General features: G+C 39.0%; 1 protein-coding gene across 4 annotated transcripts in view; it reads right to left on the bottom strand.

Annotated features, from left to right (window-relative positions):
• VSTM2B (V-set and transmembrane domain containing 2B) overlaps positions 1 to 22,317 on the bottom strand; it is a 360,933-nt gene that overhangs the window by 97,869 nt on the left and 240,747 nt on the right. The window lies entirely within an intron of this gene.

Raw genomic sequence — 22,317 nt, 5'->3', positions numbered from 1 at the left:
AGTGAAACAGGTATGTCTTCCTGTAGGTCTTCGTTACTGATTGACCACAGAACCATTAGTGTGAATGTGCTTTCCTAATGGGTTAGCAGAATTGACTTCTGAATGACAATGTTTCTCCTCCAGGCTTATACAGCCCCAAAAGTGCAACGAATGAAGAAATTTTGCTGAATCTTAAAGGACAAAGGTCAAACAGAGGCAGATATATACTCTCACTGCCCCACAGTGAGCTCAACTTCTTTTTGCAAAGAGGAGAGTATATTTTAAAATAATATTTTAATTGTGACAGTTAATTAAAAGGAAACTATAAACCTCTGACAAAAGGCACAGCAATCTATTCCCAAATGGGCTTCCATATTTTGTTCCAGTTTTCTGGTGCATCAGCTATGTGCACGCTTCGCTTTGTATTTTACCAACAAAAGCTTAATAGCACTCTGGCAAGCAGGCAGAGTAGTGCACCAAGAGGCTTAGTGAAGGACCTTTAAATGCAGGGAAGCAGATTAAAAGTTCAGTAAACAAGGTGAGGAATGGTAGTGATGAGGACTCAAAATGCCTCAGCACAATGAGAATGGTATAAAATTGACATGGCTTAAAAGCATCCTTTTCAAATGGGATTCTCCAGCACAAAACGCTCTGCTTCTCCTCCCAGGCTGTAAAATCTTCCCATTCTGCTTCTACACACACACTCACTGTAAGGGAACAAAAGCAAGGTGGAACTACATGCAAAGACAAGAGGAACATGAATGCATGCCCCTGTGTGAGCAACTTCGGCCCGGCTGCAGGCACCACAGAACTCATGGGGTTCTTTGCTCCTGAGGATGCTTCCACATGTGCACAGTACTGTGTGTCAGCAGCCAGCGAATGTTAGCTCACCTGTTCTGCAACCATACAGAATTGTGTTCATAATAGAGAAGAAAAGACAATTTGGCTTAACAGCCAGCTGGCACTGCTGGAGGTTCCACAGGATGTTTAATAACTTGGTTTTACAGAGCATCATAGGAGGAAGGCCTGCTGCCTGCTGAGGTTTGAAGTCAGTATTTCACTGTTAGAGAATGAAATCACTCTGGTCACTGGTGCTGACTGACTTCATGACCAAGTTAACAACCATACCCAGCAAGTTAGCTGCCATTAGAATGGATACTGCAAATCTCTGTGCAGTTATATAGCAAGAAACTTCTTAGAAATCCTTACAAGTACTCAGATAATCTAAAAAGCAGCAAGTGCTTAGTCACTGCTGAGAGACAGCAAATCTGAACTCCTGGAAGGGAGGAGCACTGTCCAAAGAGCGCTGCGCTCACCTGGGGAAGCTGCTGGCATTTTGTACATTATTCTTTAAAACTTCATCTAGTAAATGTAATTCAGTTTAATAAACCGATAAATATTCCTGAATGAACATAACCAATGATTTTAATACCTGGCATTAAAACTTAGGAGTAGATAAATGCAAAGATAACAGATGAAATTTTCCCCTACCAGTGCAAGGGGAGGAAAAATCCTCCTGGCTTTTATCAGAATGTCCTCATGCAGCCTCAGCCACTGAAAGAGGAATAAGGTAAAAAAAATTGTTCAACGCTAATAGTGACCAAGGGGACACAGCACTAACAGAAAATATTTGAACACAGACTGCAAATAAACAGGTACTTTAATTAAAGGCTTAAGAGACAAGTGAATATTTTGTTCATCATTTTAAAAGCATATTTCATGGTGAGAAGGGACATGAAGCATGCATGCACAGACATCTCTGCTTCTTTGCCAGAGTGCTGCTTAAGCCACCCTGAATGGCAAAACCAAACCACTACTATCTCTAAGTATGAATTAGTAGAAAAAAAGCCTGTTACACAGGATGCTGGGGTAATAGCTTCCTCCCATGAAAATTGGAGGTGGACCATTAGTGAAATATAACATTAAGAAGTACACTTCCAAGAAGTCATGTACCTAGAAAATTATTTCTGGACCAAGAGGTCCAGAATTCTACTAAAAGATCAGTTTGTACAGCAGCAGATTTGTTCCTGTAACCTCTTAGTGCTGACACATGGCACACTAAGCAGCCTACAACACTGTGCCCCAAGGCAGCCACAGCCCGAAGTCCTGGCCCAGAGACCTCCTGACCATTTCTTAAGTATAAAACAAAAAATCTCTTTCCTACTTATGCATCTTCCAACAACCCTCCTTGTCTTCCTACACTCCTCTATTACAACATATTCTTCTGCTTAAGGAAAAAAAAAAAAAATCAGAACAAAAAAGTTAAGCTTATTTTACTGGCAGATGTTTGTCCTTTCTTTGAAGACTTAGCTCTCAGGTGGCTACAAGGAGGACAGTTTTTTTTCTTCAATCCTAAATCAAGGAGTCTTTCCTCTTCTTTTCATTCCCCTTTCAGCTCCCTGTCCAGACCACTTTCCTCTCACTGAGTTAAAAAGAGTAAATATTTTAGACTTATTACAATACCTTCCCTCCTCCAGAAGAGTTCCCAACAGGCTTTCTTAATTTGACTTAAAAGTTCCGAGCAGTTCCAACTGCCACTAAAGTTAATGAGAAATGAGTGTGCTGCGACTTGAGGAATTAAGTCCATTCAGCATCAGTCAAGTAACACCAAGTCACTGTTCTCAGTGCAGAAATGAAACCATTTTCAGGACAAAAACCAGAAGTGCAAAATCCTTTTCCTTTCTTATTCTTCAAATTCAGCAAATCCCAGGTGGGGGGGAAAGGGGGAATTTTTGCCAGCTTTGAACATCTCTGAAATAGTTTCCAGTTTCTAAAACCCACCCAATATGATGATAAGGGAAAAAATGAAAAAGCAACATAAACCAACAAAAAAAAAAAACTGCTTCGCAGTTTGAAATCGCAGATACTGCATTTACAGGGCTGTCTCTGCAACAGGACAATGCATTACTCTACCAAAAATAAAGCACAATCCTAGAACTACAAGAATTAAATAGATAACAAACATATCTCAAAATAAGAAAACAAGACAGCAACAACTCTCAAAGTAGACTCGTTCTTTTGAATGTTATTTCTGAAAGAACAAGAAAATCAGATGAAATACACTATGAAATAGATATTCTAATAACGTAAGAGGAAATTAAAAGCAGATATTAGAGGGCTGCGTGATTCAGAAAATCAGGAGACTGCTACTGGTAATTGCTATTTATAAGTACTCCCGGTGCTTTATCTTACATGAGTTATAGATCAGACTCAAACTCTAGACCTTACTACATGTTTTCTGTATATGTAATAGTGGTGCATTTGTACCCTTGTACAAAAGGTTGTCAGTACTTCCACTATAAACCTTTTACTAGGGATTTTAAATTTTGTCATAAAACAGCGTGTCAGGATGAAAACTGGCATGGGCAGTTGCAGTCTATTAACAGCACATTAAGTGCTGCAAATACAGTCACAGAAACGCAGAAGCTAGAAGGGGCCTCTGAAGATCACCAATTCCAACCTCCTTGCTCAGGAGGGTCAGCTAAAGCAGGCTGCCCAACTTGGATATCTTGAAGTATGAAGACTCCAAAATCCAGGCAACTTGTTCCAGCATTTGATTAGCTTTGCAGTAAAGATAATACACTTTTATGCATATATATTTTATTAACTATTATATACTGTATATCATATTAAAAAAGAAGTTTTAAACTAGTAAGAATGAATACCATTGTTAGCTTGCCATGATCCAACTATATTAAAAGAATGCAACCTTGAATTCATTACTGAAGTATCTTTGTACTTACACACACTTAAAAGACAACCAGCTAACTGACCACAGAGTAGTAATACTCCCACGTATTTAAACTAACATGCTAACTCATGGCCCATTTGAAAATACGCCTCTCCTTAATTCAGTAATTACTGATACATTTCTTGAAGGCCACAAAGACAATACAAAAGCTTACACGCCACATGTCTAATCACACTGATATCCTGGGCTGATACAACCTCGGTAATCCATACCCTCAGCAAATACCTTGGAAAAAATAGATGCCAGCTTTATTGATTTCATACAGGCTTAAGATGCTGGCAAAGAATCAGCTATGAAACTGTTCTTTGCTCTTCAGTCAATTCTCTCATCAGCAAAAGAGACAGAGCCTCCTTCCCAAACACAAAAGGTGACAAGTTTGCATTCTGCCTGCAAATCCAAAGAACACTTAATACAAGTTTTCCTGGTTGCTTTGTTAAAAGACTGATTCTGCTCACATACACACAGAAAGAAAGAAAATCCATATTGAGAAGGCTCTAATTAACAGATCTTTCTTCAGCGCAGACAAGTACCCAGAGATGAAAAAACTCAGATTACCTGCTTCACACTGATAAAGAGCAGAAATGGAACCATGATAAGCTGTGGAAAGGCATTCCATTGTATTTAGGTAAACCACTAACTAACGCACTTTTCATAACTCTTATCAAAATAAGAATTACAGCCTAAGGTCCTGGTACTTTGATCAAAAACCTTATAGGCCTCTGCAGGATCAATATTCTCTTCCTCTCTCTCTTTTCTTTAATAGCCAGGCTAAGGATGATGTTTGCTCTTTAGCATCTTTAGTATTTAGTATTGCATTAAAATCAATATCTTTTGCATCCTCCCCCACAAAGTCAGAGTTGAAAGCACTGAGACATTTGCTACTCTGCTCCCCATTATCTAAAATTAAACATCAATCACCACAAAAAGATAATGAGTTTTGTTTCTGAGTCAGAAACAGGCATTATTCTTACCGATTCACATGCTGAACTCTACCTGATCTAATTCCCAAATCTCAGCCTCCTCAGCCAAACACAGACAAATATACATACAATGACCCAGGAAAGAAACACCAGAGAGCACTGCAAATTCAGGATTTTGATCTGTAAGTCTCCCTCACTTTTAAGCACTCCTGTTCCAGCAGGGGGGTACAGCATATTGCTAAGGCATACATGTCAGAAAACTCAACTACTAGAACATTTCACTTGGTCACACACGTTTATTTTAAACAATATGCTTAAGTTCTTTAAAGTTACTCAAAATACCTTTTCTTAAGTGAAAAGGGATTGAGAATTACTTTGGTTGATCTCAGCCCAACCATCTGATTTCCATGGTCCTGATAGACCTCTCTCTAAGTAAGGTATGGTTCCTACAAAAACCTTTCTTCCCCGTGTTCCTTACTTAGTTTGGATAAAGAAAACATGCCTGCAATGTTGAATGTATTGATAAAAGTTTTAGAGAAGTTGTGAAGTAGCTGTTCCAAGGACACGGAGTTTTCACTGTGAGACAATTTTGGGTGAGCACACTCCATGTGAGGCTAGACTAGTTTTTGTTTCAGATGTTTAGATGTGCAGACCCTTGTAGGCTAGGTCAGAAAATAGATGCATATAAACTCTCAGAGCCTGGAAATGCAAACTCAGACTTCCTTCATGCTATATTTGTTCTCTAGCACAGATCCTAATAAAGTTTAATATAATAGTAGTACTTTTTTCCAATTATTTATTGTCAAATCAGCATGCCTTCATAAGAAAATCTCCAATTCCATTTAAATTACTGTTTATTTCAGATCCTCCTTTATCCATTTCTTTCAAGACCTACCTGTCCTCCGGCACTTTTGAAGTAAACTTCCCAGCGAATCCTATCTGTAATCTTTTGCATTGAGGTGCAGCCTCAGAGAGCACAAAACAGATTCCTTTTGGATGAAACACAACTGGAAGACTGCCACTAATGTACTTCAACCGCTAATCAATGCGTCATCTGTAGAACCAGAGCTTTTCTGAACTGCACATAATGCAGGCACTGGGATCACTTAACTGCTCTGCTTTACAGCCCTGCTCTCACCACACTGCCCCAGATGAGGGCACAGTCTCACACAGCCCCCCCAGCGCTCTTCTGGCTCAGCCTTACCTTTCCCAGGGCCCTAAACAATGCTTTATGACTACAAGCAGGCCTGGCCAAGGGCCATGCTGCTATTTATTTCAAGTTCATTTTAGATAAAATACAATATTCTTACTTGAATTATACTTCAGTATTTCATTTAAACACTGTTTCAGAAGAGAGAAATTATTTCCTTGATGACATTCAAATAAAATATTAACAGTAGGGCATTAAAACTTAGCTGGAGCCATTTATTAAGAAATTCAACAAGGAGTTGTGGGTTGGGTTTTTTTTGTTTTGCTTTTTGTTTTTGATAAACCCAAAACTGTTCACAGAGGATGCAAAAATTATTCTCAAGGTTCTTACAAGTCTGCTAAGGTTTTCCTACTGCTCCACTCACCCGGTCACTCTACTGATCCCAAGTGAGAGCCCTCAGTTTAACTCTGTAGGTGCAAGTTTTCAAAGCATCTGTTGTTGCTTTCCACCGGGCTTGAATACCAGTTATTTACAAGTGCAGCTCTCCATCAGCCATGTACTCCCCTGTTCACACTGTCTCATACACGTGGGACTGTGGGCAGTGATCTACAAACTATGATAACAGATCCCTTGTACGCAGAGCTGAGCTTTGGAAAGAATCTCAAGAGACAGAGATCTTGAAAATCTCTCTCTAGGTCTCTCCCTCCCCTGCAGAATCCTTGTCTTCAGCAGCCCACTATGCTTCTGTTTTCTGCTTCAGCACTTAGTTTTTGACTGTACCTGTGCACTGCCTGCTTCCTTCCAACGGACCAGCAAACCCCTTCCAAACCAGAAGTATAGAGAAGCAAAGCTGACACAGAACAGCCCCACAGCTGTTTGTAACATTTCACAGAAATATTAGATCGTAACAGTTAATAGCTCAATGACAGCAACTAAAAGAAGGGCAAGTTCACCCCTTTCAGGCCTTATAATGACTCTCTCAACTGTATGACAACTGCTAACATTGAACAGATGTCTTCCAAACACCGTGGAAAGAATATGGCATCATTGATATGCTGTTCTGATGGATTTCTGGAATGAAAGTCACTGTATGGCTGCATTCTGAAGACATGTTTTATGCATCATTAATGCAATACATAAGCTGTACAATTATACATCCATATGTCATTGCCCAATTTATCTAATAATATGTAAAAGTGTATTAGGATGGTTTCATTTGATTGCTCTGCAAATGGTCTTTTGGGAGCGTATTTCACTAAAGCTTTTGTGTAGCACGAACAGGCAAAGCACAGAAAAAAACATTGGGCCCTTTCTCTAAATACTGCACCTCCAAAATGCCCCCAAATAAAAATGGTAGCATTACCAAACTCTGAATTTGTACAATTTTCTAATAAAGAGACCTTTTCAAAGGGTGTGCTACAGCCCAGTCTCCCCTTCCTGCACCAAGAGGAACCATTTTAGAACCAATTCCACTGCATTAGGTTATCATGTGCCATGACATCTCGATCTGACCCACTTCTTCAGCTTTGATGGGGTTTGTTTACACGGGAAGAAATCTGATTGAAAGCAGCAGGAGATTACAGCTCTGCCTAACCAGAATATCCTTTCAACTTACAGTGAGTAATGAACACACACCGTTGGACACTGCTGCCTTGTGGACTGAGCACAGAACCAACCAGTCTGGGTTCTGCCCCTTAAGGCAGAAAAGGCAAAGGAAACAAACAAACACTGGATGATTCTTGAGAGGCCCAAGACACTGGTGGGGTCCATCCTCCCACGGTGGTTGAACAGCAGCCAGGTAGCAGAGGATGCTGCAGTCTGACAGCCCTAAGCTCTATGCCAACTGCTGTCTGGACAAACAAGAAGATACATTTTAGAAAAGCAAAGGTGCTTTCACCTTTTTCCCCAGAAAGGCTGTGTTGGGAGTTTCCTATCCAGGACACATTCCTTCCAGTAGGTGACTGCAGAATATTTCAGCAATTGTTCTCCCTTGTTTCAAGAAGAGAGATGATTTTTTTTGTATACAGTTCATTCTTATGACAAGAATGAATGGAAAACACATAAGGCTGATAAATTAATACCACTATTTATGCACAAGGTGCAATATATGATACATAGGAGAAAATCTGCTTGAAAAAGCAAAAGGCATCTGGCTTAGCACACAGCAGTAAGTATAAGGAGATATGATAGTTCAATTACAGATACTATGCTAAAGCCTGCTCAAGACTTACTGTTTAATTACCTCTGGGCTACACAAGTTGACAGCAGCATACGTAGAAAGTACATAGGTGGACATCTACAGGCTATGAATGCCATGCATTAGTGGGGCTGTTTGCTACAAGCATGCAAAGAAATCCAGGTGCTGGATTATTATCTTCCACATAAAACAGATAAAAGAGAGATGCATGACCTGGAGCACACTGCTGCTGGTAGATTTCAGGAGGACAAACCACACTTACTGGAGACTCACTGGAGGTGCTCCTGGAGAACAGTAAATCCCAGGGTAAAGGAATGGAAGAGCATTGAACCGTCTGCCCTGAGCTGCACAGAAATCCAGCTGAGATTGAGCACAAAAAACACTATAGTAAAAAAAAATCATTTAAACTTGACTCGGATTTGCAATCTCATTCTGCTCCTTTGAAGATATGCATTATGTATGACACTAGCTATAAGAATATTTTCTCTTTATTCAGTCCAGGAACATCATCTCATGGACAACACTCACAGATAGCAGTCCTAAATATTCCTCCTCTAGTCCTAAATACTCCTCCTCTGTCTGCTGCTGCTTCCTTAAGGGCTCAGTGTCCATGCTAGTTGTTATAGAACATGCTTGCTTAGATGTGGATATGCTTCCTTGCATGCAGCCTTTTTCCAGCAACTGCACATCATTTCTCACTTGATTACTCCACACCCTGATGCAGCCAAAGCACTATCTTGAGCTCCAGCCCCTGCTGCACATAGTCTTTGGGGCCTACCTGCGCCCAAGCAGAAGCCCTGAAGCAGGGGCAGCTCCCTTGCTCACTCTAAGTGTAGTACACTGTTGTCTGCACACGTTCCTGAGCTAAGGCACGTTCAGGAAAAATGACATCTTCTCACTTAGAAATCTGTAAGAACAAAAAGATTAAACTCCAGCAAGAGTGAACCTCTAGACAAATTGTCTGATCTGAAATATGTAAGTGTGAGAGTTTTTCAGCCAACAATTAAGAATCTAGTCTCCTTCCAAGAAAAACCTCTGTTATTTCTGCTGACAAAGTCTCAAATTCATCCCCTAGCAGCAGCCAAGCATACTTCAGCTTGACAAAACTCAATTCAGCAGAAACAAATCTTACAAAATGGACATACAAGGTAATGTCAGCTATGGGAAGTACAGCTAGCTACGCCCACACCTTATCTTACAGACTTGTTCTTCAGCACCGGGCAGTGAGAGCAATGCACAGCATTGCTGAGTGCATCACTTCTTAATGATCTTTGAGAAGTAAAAGAGGACCATGAATTTCTTCCTGAGCCATGTCTAAAATGGTGATGTCTGTGAACACCTGTAGCAGATTGAAAACATTTTGCACTCCGCAGCATTTACTGAATTCTTTACTCCCTTCTAACAGACACCCAATAGCAGCAATATTCTCCCATTACTGTTTCTGACCAATTATCAACAGTTTCAAAAGCAGTGACACTGTTTTTTAAGTGCATTTCCTCATGATAGTACAAAACAAACACTGCAGGCTTTTGTGATTGCACACTATTCATGATTTGAGAATGGAATTGTCCAAATCTGATATGACCAGTGATCCTTTTTGCCACCATAGGTCAGTGTATTTTATTCATCTTTTAGGTCACCAAGTGCACTGGAAACATTCATATAAATTCAGAATGTAAAAAGTGACTTTGTAATTCTGCAGGAAGAACCGAAGCTTTTTGTTCCTTCTTGTCAGGTCTCCAGAGCGGTTAGGATGAATCTCTACGATTATTTTAAACATTTTAAAATTTGCTTTTTTTAAAAAAATTGTTATTATTAACACAAAGCATTTTTCTGTACTACTGTTCTACAAGGTTATACAGCAGTTTTGTTTGTTTTAAGAAAAAATGTAATAGCTACTTCTGCGTAATTTTTTGGCACTAGCCTTCTAGTGGGGTTAAGATACAAATATTAAAATACCAAGTTAAAATACAAGTCATTTTCACAAGCACTAATGAAAAAATAACCTACTTTCCTATTTTCTAGAATAATATTTACCATCTCTGACAGCCTCATTGCTGCATACATCAGTATTATCTTTTAACAGCTTGAAAAATCCACCTATTTTCCTGTGATTATTTTATCCCAATTTAGTTTGGAAGTGTAATAGCTCCTTTCTGAATTGCAGCATTTGTAGTGCAGCAGAGCATCCTGGGATTTATTGTTAATATTTTGATGATGGTTTACAGAGCATATTTGGATTTCCAATGCTGTTGTTTTGTTTGGTCCGACAACTGGAAGCCTGAGGAACCTCGGGACAATATACTCTGTCAGTAGAAGTGCAAGACAGGCAACCTGAACCAAGGCAATCTGAAAGACCTGAAAGTATTGCTGTAGGAATGCTTTCTGAGAAGGATAAGAAATCTCAGACAAGTCAATTCTAGATATTCAGTAAATAACAGCAGTTCCTACTGTCACTCATTTCAGTCACTTAACTACACAGCGAACACATGGAATAGGTCACCACGTGCTTGCTCTCTTGCAGGCAGCTGCACCCACTGCTGACCGCAGTGTTGTAGGAATGGAGGCTGCAGTGTCAGCCCTCAGGCTTGAGCTCCAAGAGCACAGCAGGAAGTGCACTGGTTGGGGAACCCAGCCTGCACTCTTTGGACTCTGAATGCTCGTGTGCTTTTCCCATGTGCACCTTTACCTTAGCTCCAGCCCCACAGCTGTGTTAAGATAAACTGTTCTAAATCCATGAAGTTAGAATATAGCCCTAGAGTTACACAGACATCAGATTGAAAAGTTTCCTGTTGAAACTCTCATGAGGATGATAGCAAAGAAATATTTTGTGATTTGATGGCAAAAATGACACAATTCACATTTAAATAAAACCACAACAAACGACGAAAACCAGCAATCTTCACTGTTTTTCCACAAGAGATGGAATCGTTCTCCCATCCTGTACTGTAGCACAAAGATGACATACATCTATGTAAGCACCTACATGCACATGAACACTTCCTGCCAGTTTTACCAAAGTAATGACTATGTAAACATTGCAGGTATTACCCAGCAGTGGTCTCTCAAAGATGCTTGGTGTGGGCTGGGAAGACACAGAACTGAAATTCTTGCATCTTAATAGGCAAAACAGGCATTAAGTATTAAATTGCATGTAGGAGATCTTCAGAAGACAAGATTCATTTAGAGTAACACTAGCCAACATATTTATTACTTAGCAAATATTAATTGGCTTAGAATTTTGACACATACTCTACAAGTGAATAAGAACATGAGTTTCATTATAAATAATGTAATACTCTTGTAAAATGAATTACTAAATTGCTTGAGCAACAAGCTCTGAAAACCAGAAGAAAAAGGTGAATGATGCAAAAGGATTTTTGATCAACGAGGTCAAGGGTATAAGAAATCTGGCAAATAGAGAATAGGAAACCCTAATAAACATGTTTGCGTCAAATGAAAATTGGGCAGTTCAGAATCAAGTTTATGATGACTCAAGAAGACGATAGTTGGGAAAGTACTTTTGAATTGCCAGAAGTGAATTTTACTGAGAAGATTAGGAATACCTATTGTGAAATGCCCTGATATGAGCTCTATAGTTTGCTAAATAAAGGCATATTAACAATAACATCAGAATTGAACTACAAGCACTTGTGAAAAACAGATGGGTTTGAATCGGGCACAGGCACTGCGGTAAGATTATGAATTCTCTTAACAAAATGATAAGCCTATATTATCAGTAACTGGATTCAAAGAACAACATGAAAAAGAGAGAAAAAAGAATTGCAGATAGAGCAGAATATGAAGGCATATTCTTTCCACATAGATCAGTACTTTCTTGTATGTGGAAAAGGATTGGGGAAACCAATGATAAGAAATCTCCCCCCAGTCGCAGCCCATCAGAGTTCAGGGCTGAGAGTTGAGCACGAGGCAGTGCTCAGCACAGGGCTCACTGGGAGCAGCACAACCACAGCTCCAGTGCTGCTCCTCTGCACAGCTTGGCTGCAAATTGCCTGGTCGAGGTTCCACGCTGGAAGCTGTCACACTTCAAGCTCCTGTTGCGTTCAGGAAGAGTTAAGCCAATAACTTGTTGCCTCAGACAGCTTCACATCGGTGTAATGACAGCAAGTGGCAGGATACTAACTTTGGGGATATCAATTTTAATTATTTGCTCCACAACAGGATTGTTAGGTAACCTCAGGCAAGTCATTTAAGTTCAGGCTTTACAGCTTTGGTAACCTGAAAGAGGAGCCTGGATCAGGTAACTCTTCATGCACACAGCCCCACAGCAAAGCCCTACACATACTGTTTTGTCTTCCAGGGTATTTCAGTGCACAGACTGATTGGATTTGCCACAGATGCAATTGGACAAATGCAAAAGCAGAGCCTTTATTTGATTGCAACAGTACTTGCCTTGCCTTGGGCTGAAATTATGGAAAATTTCTGCAAGAGATTTTAGTACACTTCTTCCTTACCTCTAGGTACAATCCTAATAAGAGAGAGTCCCAATCCAAAGCTGTGAACATATTGTCCTAGAAGATACTTGAATTTAATTAAAGTGCTTTCAAAGTTTTCTAATAAGTTTATCTGCACGGATTGAAAGGTGAGAGGTTAAGACACACTAACTAAAATAATATCCTAAAGGAAAACAAACAAACAAAAACATACCATTAAGTGACAATACACATCTTTTGCTCTCTGTGTCTCAATCTCCACTGACAAAATTGAATGCTGCCTTATCCACAGAGGAGACAGAAAAATGATTCAGAATGACTGCAGTTATGAACTGCTACATAAGAATAACAAATGGCTGTGTGATGCATGCCACCCATGCGACATCGTACACTTTTAGCTCAATTAGTGCTAACTATATCTTTTGGAAAAATCACAAATACTTTGGTAGACTTCTTTCAAAAGAATAGTCAAAGAGGAAAAGATTTGTTCTCATGAAAACCAATGGAACTTTCAGATGTTGATTTGGTTGAAATTATGTCTCTTTGATCAAGCCAATGTTAGTATTTCCATAACTTCCTTTAAAAAAAAGTCTACATTATAGATAGTACAGACATTTATGCAGTTGTGACTCTGCATAAGTCTTGTTCAGAGGTCCAAGTATTTGCAGTGTATCCTCAATCTTCTAAATAAAAAAATCAGCTGTTTGAGAGCAGCTTGTTATATAAGGAATAGTATTCTATAGGTAACTATAGTTCATAATTGAAAAGTTGTGCTTTCCTGGAATGATTATCAGATATCATCAGGTGACACATTAGAAAAGCATTTCCCAATTTTTCCTAAAACATTTTCAGGAGCACAGAGAGATGATACTGCTTCTGTAATGCACATCTCAGTGCTTCTACCATTCTACCCATCTTGTATGTACCTGCACCATGCATGTACTCTGGACAGCTAGGCTACTGTTTACTCTTTTCCATTTGCTGGGAGGTTTTCCTGGAGGACGCTATCTTTGCAGTTACTGTATAAGTCAAGGTTTCAATCTCAGTAACACATCCTGCTATAATTATGTTTAGCCTAGTGCTTTAAAAATAATTTATTTCATTGACTCTACACTTGGAGCCCAAAGCAATGAGCTGAACATTTTACTGTACACTGAATGCCTGAGAGAACAGATTTGAAAGTCTCAAACTATTTCTTCAAATAACAACAAAAAAATACCTCACCTCCAAAAGATGCCTTTTCCAAACATCATGTAATATCATGTCCCTAAGTTAAGGATGCAATTCACTGTTAAGGACCCCTCATTACACGTAAATGTGATAAACCTTTGAGCATTCTGTCCAACGTATCCTCAGAACTCAGAGAGTAAAAACAACTTCATAATATGAACTTCATAATATGAAGTTAATAAATCGTTCCGTCAAGATCCACAAAAGATGTCCTTTTTACTCTTGATGAGATCAATTTATCCAAATAGACAATGTAATTTAGAGGGCACAGAAAGAAAAAGTTATCACTTTTATATAAGTTACTAAGCAGAATTTAAATCAGAGCTTTGATTGTAAGGCCAATCTACTGCAGAAAGTGCACTCTTCAGAGCTACTAAAATTATACGGGAAGCGTCATTTGGACAAATCATTCCTACTGCTGAAAGATTCCATTGCAAGCACCATCTCCATTTAATCCAAATAATTTATAAATTGTATCACAAATCATCTAAAATACAGTCAGAATTCTTAGGACTTCAGCAAGATGAAAACACAACAAAACCAATAGTTATACATGCTCTGAAGTTGCAAAGTTTAGTCTCACTCAGAAATAGTTTCATTAAGAAGCAATGACTTCATATTGCACCCCTTGCACCAAGAAAGAGCTTGGGTTTTTTTGCATGGATTACTCTTAATCTAGAAGTTTCTCACTGACTGAGGCAGTGTGTGTTCCAAGTCAGTCCCCCTACAAGAATGGGCTGCCAAAACACTGCTGTCTTTTCCCTGCAGCAGCAGCAGCAGCAAAGCTCTATCCATCATTGCACAGGTAATTCCAGCACTTCTGAACTTGTAAAATCAAGGCTCAAAACCTTAACCTTGATATAACTTCTGTGCATTATGTCCTAGGCTAAAAGAAATGGAGGGGAAAAAAAAAATCTGTTCCTTCAGTTCCCTCCAGAATTCCGTAATTCAGACTTGCATTAACATATCTTTCAAAGCTCAATAAGCAGTCATAGCAATAAGCTGTGACTTAAAGTTCAATAAGCAGATACACAGCACAGAATTCTGTAAAGTAAGCAAAGGGACTTAAACATAGAAAATACCTGTAAACCTACTGGAAACCCATTAACACTAACAGCAGAGAAATCTGCAATGCAGTATTTGTGGTTTTGTCCCATTTCTGATGAGGCTTGTACATCTCTCTGCAGCCAATCCTACCCAGGGCTTTCCAGCACTGCCTCTCCCTCAGATCCACACTCTGCTACAAGTGCTTACCAGTTTTTTCCAGAGCCTCACAGGCTCCCTGTTCCCATCAGTGCCCACACTGCTCTGGTTCTGCTCTTATTCCCACCATGAAGTTAGCTGGAAGCTCCAGGCATCTGCAGCCTCAACAGATCATATTGTTGTATTGCTTCTTTTGTCCTCTTGCTCAAATCCTTTTTTCCTTCTCTTTACTTAACCTTATTTCAGTAAGGACATCTCTGTTTTCCCTTCAAGTCCAGCGTAATCCAAACCCTGAACCCCAGGGAAAACGCACTGGGAGAGCTCTGCTCAGACCCTGCAAGCCCAGGGCTTGGGCTTGCTAGACAGGTGCAGAAGCCTCAGAAAATTTAATAGTCAATTCAATTAACTCATATGTATCAGGTAGATACGCCAAAGCTGGGAAAACTTTCACACAAATAGCAGAAAGAGCATTTCCTGCCCTCCCATCAAGCTTTCATCTCTTTTCTAAGAGGACACTACAGTTTATTAATGAAACATCTGCAATGAATCTTAACCAGGACAGAAATGAGAGCTTTTCATTCTTTGGAACAGCTGAATCCCTTTCATCCAAAATGTAAAATAAATTTTTTTGGGTTGCCGAATACTCGGCAGAGACACAGTTGGAGTGACGTTAATTCTTTCAAGTGCTCAATTAATTCTTATTATATAAAGTTTGCAAGAAGTATTCTCCAAGATCTGCAGGTGCTCTGCTATTCTGTATTAAACAGCTCAGATACCATTTCTCTCAGAAGTATCCAAATACACACAAATAGGATTTTTATTACAGAATAAAAAGATACATTCTACGTGACATTAGAACTATGTACTAGCACAGATCTTTATTCCTACAGTAATGAGTAAAGAAAATGATATATATTTAACTCTGCTATCATTAAAGATTTAAGACTATTGCAATAATTTTCTGCTTCTCCTTCACTTTATTGAGCTTAGGCAGACTGATATATTGCTGTGTACTTCATTCATTCCTGTTGATGGATGACATGAAGTACGCAGACAATGCCAGTGTCCAACTAAAAAGAGGAATTACAGAAAAGAGAAGATAAGCAGTTGTAGATGAAGTGCTGATTAATAGATTACCCCCCTCCCCATCAAGTCTGAGCCCATATTTTAAACTGCCAACAGCACTGCAACTGAATCATGGAATGAATGAGTATTTCTGGAATCCAGAAAATACTGAAGAGCCCACATTTTTCCAAATTAATCTTTAACAGCTTCTTTCAAGATTTATTTCTTTCCCTGAGCTTCAGACAAAATTGGTAATGGTATGACCTGAGTTTCACGATTTCTAGTTGTGAGGATATGAAGAACTTTCTAGACAAGAAATACTTTCTTGCCTTAGTTTTCACTGGAATACTTCAGACAGCATTGCTGACTTCAGTGACATTCATTCAGAATGAAGGTAAGGTAGCAGGCCTGTTCTAATTTTGCTGTATTGAATGCAGCTCTTTTAGATAATTAAAAATAATCTTAGTTTAGGTAGCTACAAGGGAGATAGAAGAGATGTAAAAGATAGTCTGGTAACTATGAACTTTTATGCAAATAGTTTACCTTACAGAAACTAAACCTTATGAGTCAAGTAATCAGTGGTGGAAGAGATGGGCAATCTAAAAACAAACTATCCTGAAGACTGATCACAGAAGAGAAGAGAATATACATTTCTGGAGAGTCCTTCGAAGCACAGAAGTTCAACTGTAAATATAATGCATGTGGCTCAAATAGAGTTAAATATTGTATGAAATCTTGCATGTTGACAACTTCCAAGGAATGCAAAATGGCAGAGTGAACCAATTCAAAATGAGGACCAAATGAGTTCTTTAACCAAAGAACTCTATGATAAAGATTAATACTAAAAAATAATACTGCTTTCAGTGCAACAGTGGAGTAACTTGATAGGAGAGTTGTCTATTTTCAACTACTGCAACAACTGTAAATATTATTCTCTTATCTCCAGTTCTTCAAGCAAGTGAATTTATGCTAATTCAGACACTGTGACAAACTCCATTTCAACTTTCCAGACATGTCTTTAAAACATAACATTCACTTCTAAATGGAAAATAATGTTTTATCATCAGTTTACCAACTGCTGATTCTTCTTTAGTTTTACTATACAGAAAAAATCAAGTCCAGAGGAATGTTTTTCAGATGGATGTGAATTCTACCAGTTACTATTGAATTTTTTTCTTTAAATAAATTGGCCCTCCTTTAGACATTTACTTTCTGGTATGATAGATGATGACACCATATAAATGAAAACTCCGTTCATTTACATTTTAATTATTGCAGAATCATAACAACTTGCCATGCTAGAGTACAGCATATCATACAGCACATTATATATGCAACATGGCAAATAATGTCAATGTGAAGTCATGTAATATGTCTTATATGCTTTATTCCAGGCAAATTATATCCTAAAGAATAGTAGAGGTGAGTTAATGGTATCACTGGCCTGTTGGTGAGTGACAGGCTCAGAGCTCACATGCCCACGAGAGAAAGAGGTGGCATTAGCTGGCAGCTGTACACTGGGTGGAACAAGGGACATCACTCAAAGGGTAGAAAGGGTATTTTAAGTTCAGCAGACACTTGGTGATTTCTTTGTGTTTTCAAAGGTCAGTTACACTGAGCTGGATCATTGATCTCTAACCAACTCTCCTTCAGTTACAGTCAGAAAAGGAACAGAGGGTAGGGAAGGCAGCAGGTATACCAGGTCACAAAGATACAAAAAGTGAAAAAAGAACCCACTACAATACAGACATTTAGAGAGCCCTTCTATGAGAGTGAGTCTAGTACAGCTTATTTCTGTTATTTACCTGGTGTGAGCTGGTGCTGACCTTTATCTCTCCTGGTATTACTAAGGCAGCAAAACTTCCAAGCACTTCCCTGCCTTCCCCAAGATACAGATTACACAGGTCTCAAAGCCTGCATCGACTGAGCTTCCCTGACATGTGCATCCAGGGCACCCATGTGAAAACCCATGAACGTTCCAAGGAGGAGATCCATAGAAGCACCTGCACTGATTTCAAATATCCACGTGGTGGTCACCTGGGTATATTCTCACTAATAATTACTACCAGGTCAAGCAGGACTGGCATTTTAATCACTAACAAGCTTAAACAATCACATGTGCTAAACACCTGAGAATAAAAAAACCTGTGAACCTGAGTGAGGATAAATTAACGTGTCATTTGCTAGCACTTCTCCATTTTCAAGTGAAAACCAATTTTCCACCACAGTCAACAAACCACAAATATATTTACTCTTCTAACAAAATCAAGTTTCCACCTTAAGGTATACGCACAGAAAAACTGGCACAAAATCAATCTGTTTTTAGTCAATACATTAAAAAAATATTAATCTTAAGAGAGCCTAAGTTCTTCAAAACATGAACAACTTTCACAAATCCCCACAGAAAAATCTCACCTGGGGCCAACAGGTCTTTTTTCAGAGCAAGGCCAGCAGTGATGCCACGTGCTCCTCAGTGCTGGAAATGCCCTCACCATAAGGCAAGAAATAACAGACCAATTCCCTTCTCTCCATTGCCTTTAAAGATTTCTAGCATTAAACTGCAAACAAGACAGAACATTTTTTGGAGAAAAAGACAGGCATACAACATGCTGTAACAAGAAGAATAACGCTTCCTTTCTGTAGAAATTTAGTCCAAGTCATCTGGCTAGTATAAAGTCTGTCCTGCTTCAGCCTTATACAGGATTTGCTATTAATAAATGAATATATAAAGGAACTCTCTGTTGTACTACATGTAGAAGTAATTGGAAACCTTGAGAACTATAATGCACAAGGACAGATGTCAACTGGAGCTGCAGGAGTTCTTGGTTAGATTTGCAAGTCTCCTGCAAAATAAACAATTCCATGCTTGCAAACTCTCTAAATCCCTACATTCAGCCTCTGCAAACTTCTGTTGGCAATATTTTAAACAACTGTTTATCAAAAATTAAATCAAGAAAGTAAAAGATGCATGACTAATTGAAGAAGATATGTATTTACAATAGAAAAACATTATTTTTTAATCTTTAAAACTTAAACTCTTTGAAGAGTAGCTAAGTTGCTTCTTGAGCATGGTAGGGGAGTAAGAATAAGAGACAGCATGCTAATTCTCACTAAGGGACTAACCTTCCTGCCTTCTGAAGTCTACAGAGATGCATGGAAATCAGCTGGCAGGGACAAACCCAGTAGGAATTTGTGTCCTTTATCACTTGAGCTGTTATCAAATCATGATTTTATTTTTTTCCAGTTAAAAGGTGAAGTTACATGATAAAAGAGGAGATAAACACATAGTCTAATATATTCTTCATTCACAGAAATAAGACTGATAATTTGTAAAGCTAAGATCAATTTTAATGTCAGTCCAGTAACTCTTGGAGCCCTTTATTAGAGGCTTACTCATTGTGATGATATTGAAAATAGTTTACTGAGCATTTTGAGATAAAATGAGAGTGATTAAGCAGATGTCCCTGAAATTAAAACTGACTTTTCCTGTAAAAATGCTCAGATCAAACACTGTGGATTTACTTCCACAATTTCAGGGAGAGCTCTTCAATATCTACTAGCAGGAGTCATAGGCACTTCCCTTTCTATCTTTGACTGCACTGAATCTTAGACAAGGAAGGGAAATATGCATCAGTTTTTTCTGATGTAGCACAGCAGGCATCACTGAGATGCTTGGCAGATACTTTTCCAGCACTGAGTTTTAACAAGAGACGAATGAATGCCTGTGGCAGTTCCTTTGTTTTGCAGACTAAATCTCCAAAGGGCAGGATTGGAGCTTCCTCCTCTGCCTCAGTCACTTGAGCATAGGAGGAAGACAGGCTTTATCTTGGCATCTGATTGTCTCCTGCATCACTCTCCAGAAGACAGGCACAAAAAGTGGCCAGAAACCTGCAAGAACCTTGCTGTTCCTCACTAAGCTATTTTGCAGGCCATAGCTTCCAGGCTTCTTTGAAAATCTGCTGCCTGAATTTTCTGAATTGTTTCTTCACGCACAGATTTCTCACAATAAATCTTTCAGCAGTGAAAGCAAAATAAATGGTGTCTGTAACAGCAAACATTCACAAAGGTCCCAATCTCATTTTACATGTAAAGAATGAGTGAAAGTTTTCAGTCTGACATTAATTACCACTTTATGTCAATGAATGTTCTCACACTGCATACCTAAATAAAAATGGCAAACACCGGAAAGTGCCACAGTTCCACCAAGCACATCATCCTACTGGCTCTCCCAGCAGAGGCCGGGACAGAGCAGATTGCTGAGAAGTGCCAGAGCTTGTTGCCCACTGCCCCATTGCTTTGATGGAGGCAAGCGCTGTGCTGTGCTGGCACAAGACTGAATACTGTCTGCAATTTGAAAACACAACATCTTGTTGAAGAGTCTGTTACAGGTGTACGAACCAGTGGTCGCCTCTGCTTTGTTATCACATTCAGCAGATTTTCCACTGGTAGGTAGTCTCATCTAGGCATATAGCAATCCCACAGGCAAACAGAGAAGGAAGGCTCTTTTTAAGGCAGATTACCTAATTTTGTCTATTTTACATGGTAAATGGTCTGGACTGGATCTTACATTATGCAGTCATCAAATGATATATTAGGTAACTTTCAGGTAACTTTGATATTTCAACCACAGCAAAAAGCTTTTCTGAATACAAAAATAAACATTTCATACAAGAATTACATTTTAAATGAAGGGCATAAAAGATTCTTTTAAAATAACCTGCAGCAACTCTCTTTGGTCGATTCATGTTTTTTCCTTCAGACTTCATTACCTATACGTAGATAAAAATAATTAGAATTGTTTAATGCCTAGAAATAAAAACTGAAAGCAGAAAATACTCACACACTGGGAAACAACTTAACAACAAGGCAGGAAAACATGCAAAAAAAGATGCCCCTTTTCACGTTCAACAGGAAAAAAACACTTTTTTTTTCCTTTTTTTTTTTTGCGTCAGTACCTTCAGCACACACCAAGTTATCAAACATGGCCCAGAAAGAGAAAACGATTAAGTATAAACTTAAAGAGCTTAACAAATCCCTGTCCAAATTCAGTGAAATGCAGAAATACAGGCAGACCTGGATGAACTTAATCAGCATTAGACTGGCTCTCCAGTTACTAAAGTATCTTTACAAAGCTTTCAGGCAATGTCATCCCTGTACTTTATCTCTACCAAGAGAGGCAATGACAACCTAGACAAACAAGAACAAGTTTATCATTATTTAGAATCTTGGTAATTGCATATGCCAGTTAAACTCATGGGTCTGGTCACTTGAAGACCAGCATCACGTTTTTAAACACTCAGTGTTTAATGAAAATTTTATTTCACATATAGACATTCAGCATATTATCCTGGAATTTTCATGGCACTTTCTAATTATGCTGACAAATAGCCCTGCCCTTATTCTTTGGGCCCTTTTGCAAACATTCCTTAAGTTCTTACTCAATAGCACGCTACTTGGCACACTTCATACCAAACCTACAACAGCAAATCAGTCAGATGTAGGTGCAAAGTCAGCTAGCATTATATCTTGCACAAGTAGCTACGTAAGTGACAAACCTGACAACCATAGGAAAGGCAGGCAACTCAGTAACACAGATATTTTCTGTTCATTCTCACAAAGCTCACACACCTGAACACAGACAAACCAAGCGGACAGCACTCCTAAGTCACAAACCACCAGACATCACACAGTACTACAGGTGTGCCCAAACCTGCAGCCCAACTACTCTGAAGGATGAAGCACAGGAAGAGTAAAATTTCATTAAAAATTTCTATTGAACACCTTGAGACCTCACGGAGAACTGCAGCCACTGCCATCAAACCAGACTGATGCATTAGTTTCACATAAACAAGGGCACAAATCCCACTAGTTTTGTGGTTTTGTTGCTCTTTTTTTAATGTGTTACTAAAGAACATTAAAAATTAAAATAATTGCTTAGTTTATATACAATAATATTGACAGCTACATAACCTTGGAAAACACCTTCCATCCAATAACTAACTTATAGTTAGAGGCAAGTGAAACATTACTTGGAGGAAGCCACCTTCTATACAGCTGAAGAAAAAGGAGCACCCTAAAATTAATGAACTGAAATGGCCAATCTCGACCAGCACAACGATGCCTGCAAAGCCAACATAAGGTGTCTCCCATTTCCTTTCTCTCATGCACTCCTACAGAACAAGATTCCCCACAGGAAACTTCCATTACTCCCCACCAGAGACATTTTCTTCTCTTGCAGCCGCCTTTATTTTAATTTTTGGCTGCTTTTGTCTGTCACTGCTTTCCTCTAGGCAAAGAGGACACTGCTTCACAGATATTCTACAGCACTGTATGCTTTCATGGCAAGGACTGCACCTTCTGCATTTGCC

This window comes from Phasianus colchicus, chromosome 13 (assembly GCF_987193195.1).
Source record: "Phasianus colchicus chromosome 13, bPhaCol1.hap1.1, whole genome shotgun sequence".
In the NCBI taxonomy this organism is placed as follows: domain Eukaryota; kingdom Metazoa; phylum Chordata; class Aves; order Galliformes; family Phasianidae; genus Phasianus; species Phasianus colchicus.
Note: the sequence above shows the minus strand (reverse complement) of the source record. Positions and strands in the feature narration are given on the sequence as shown.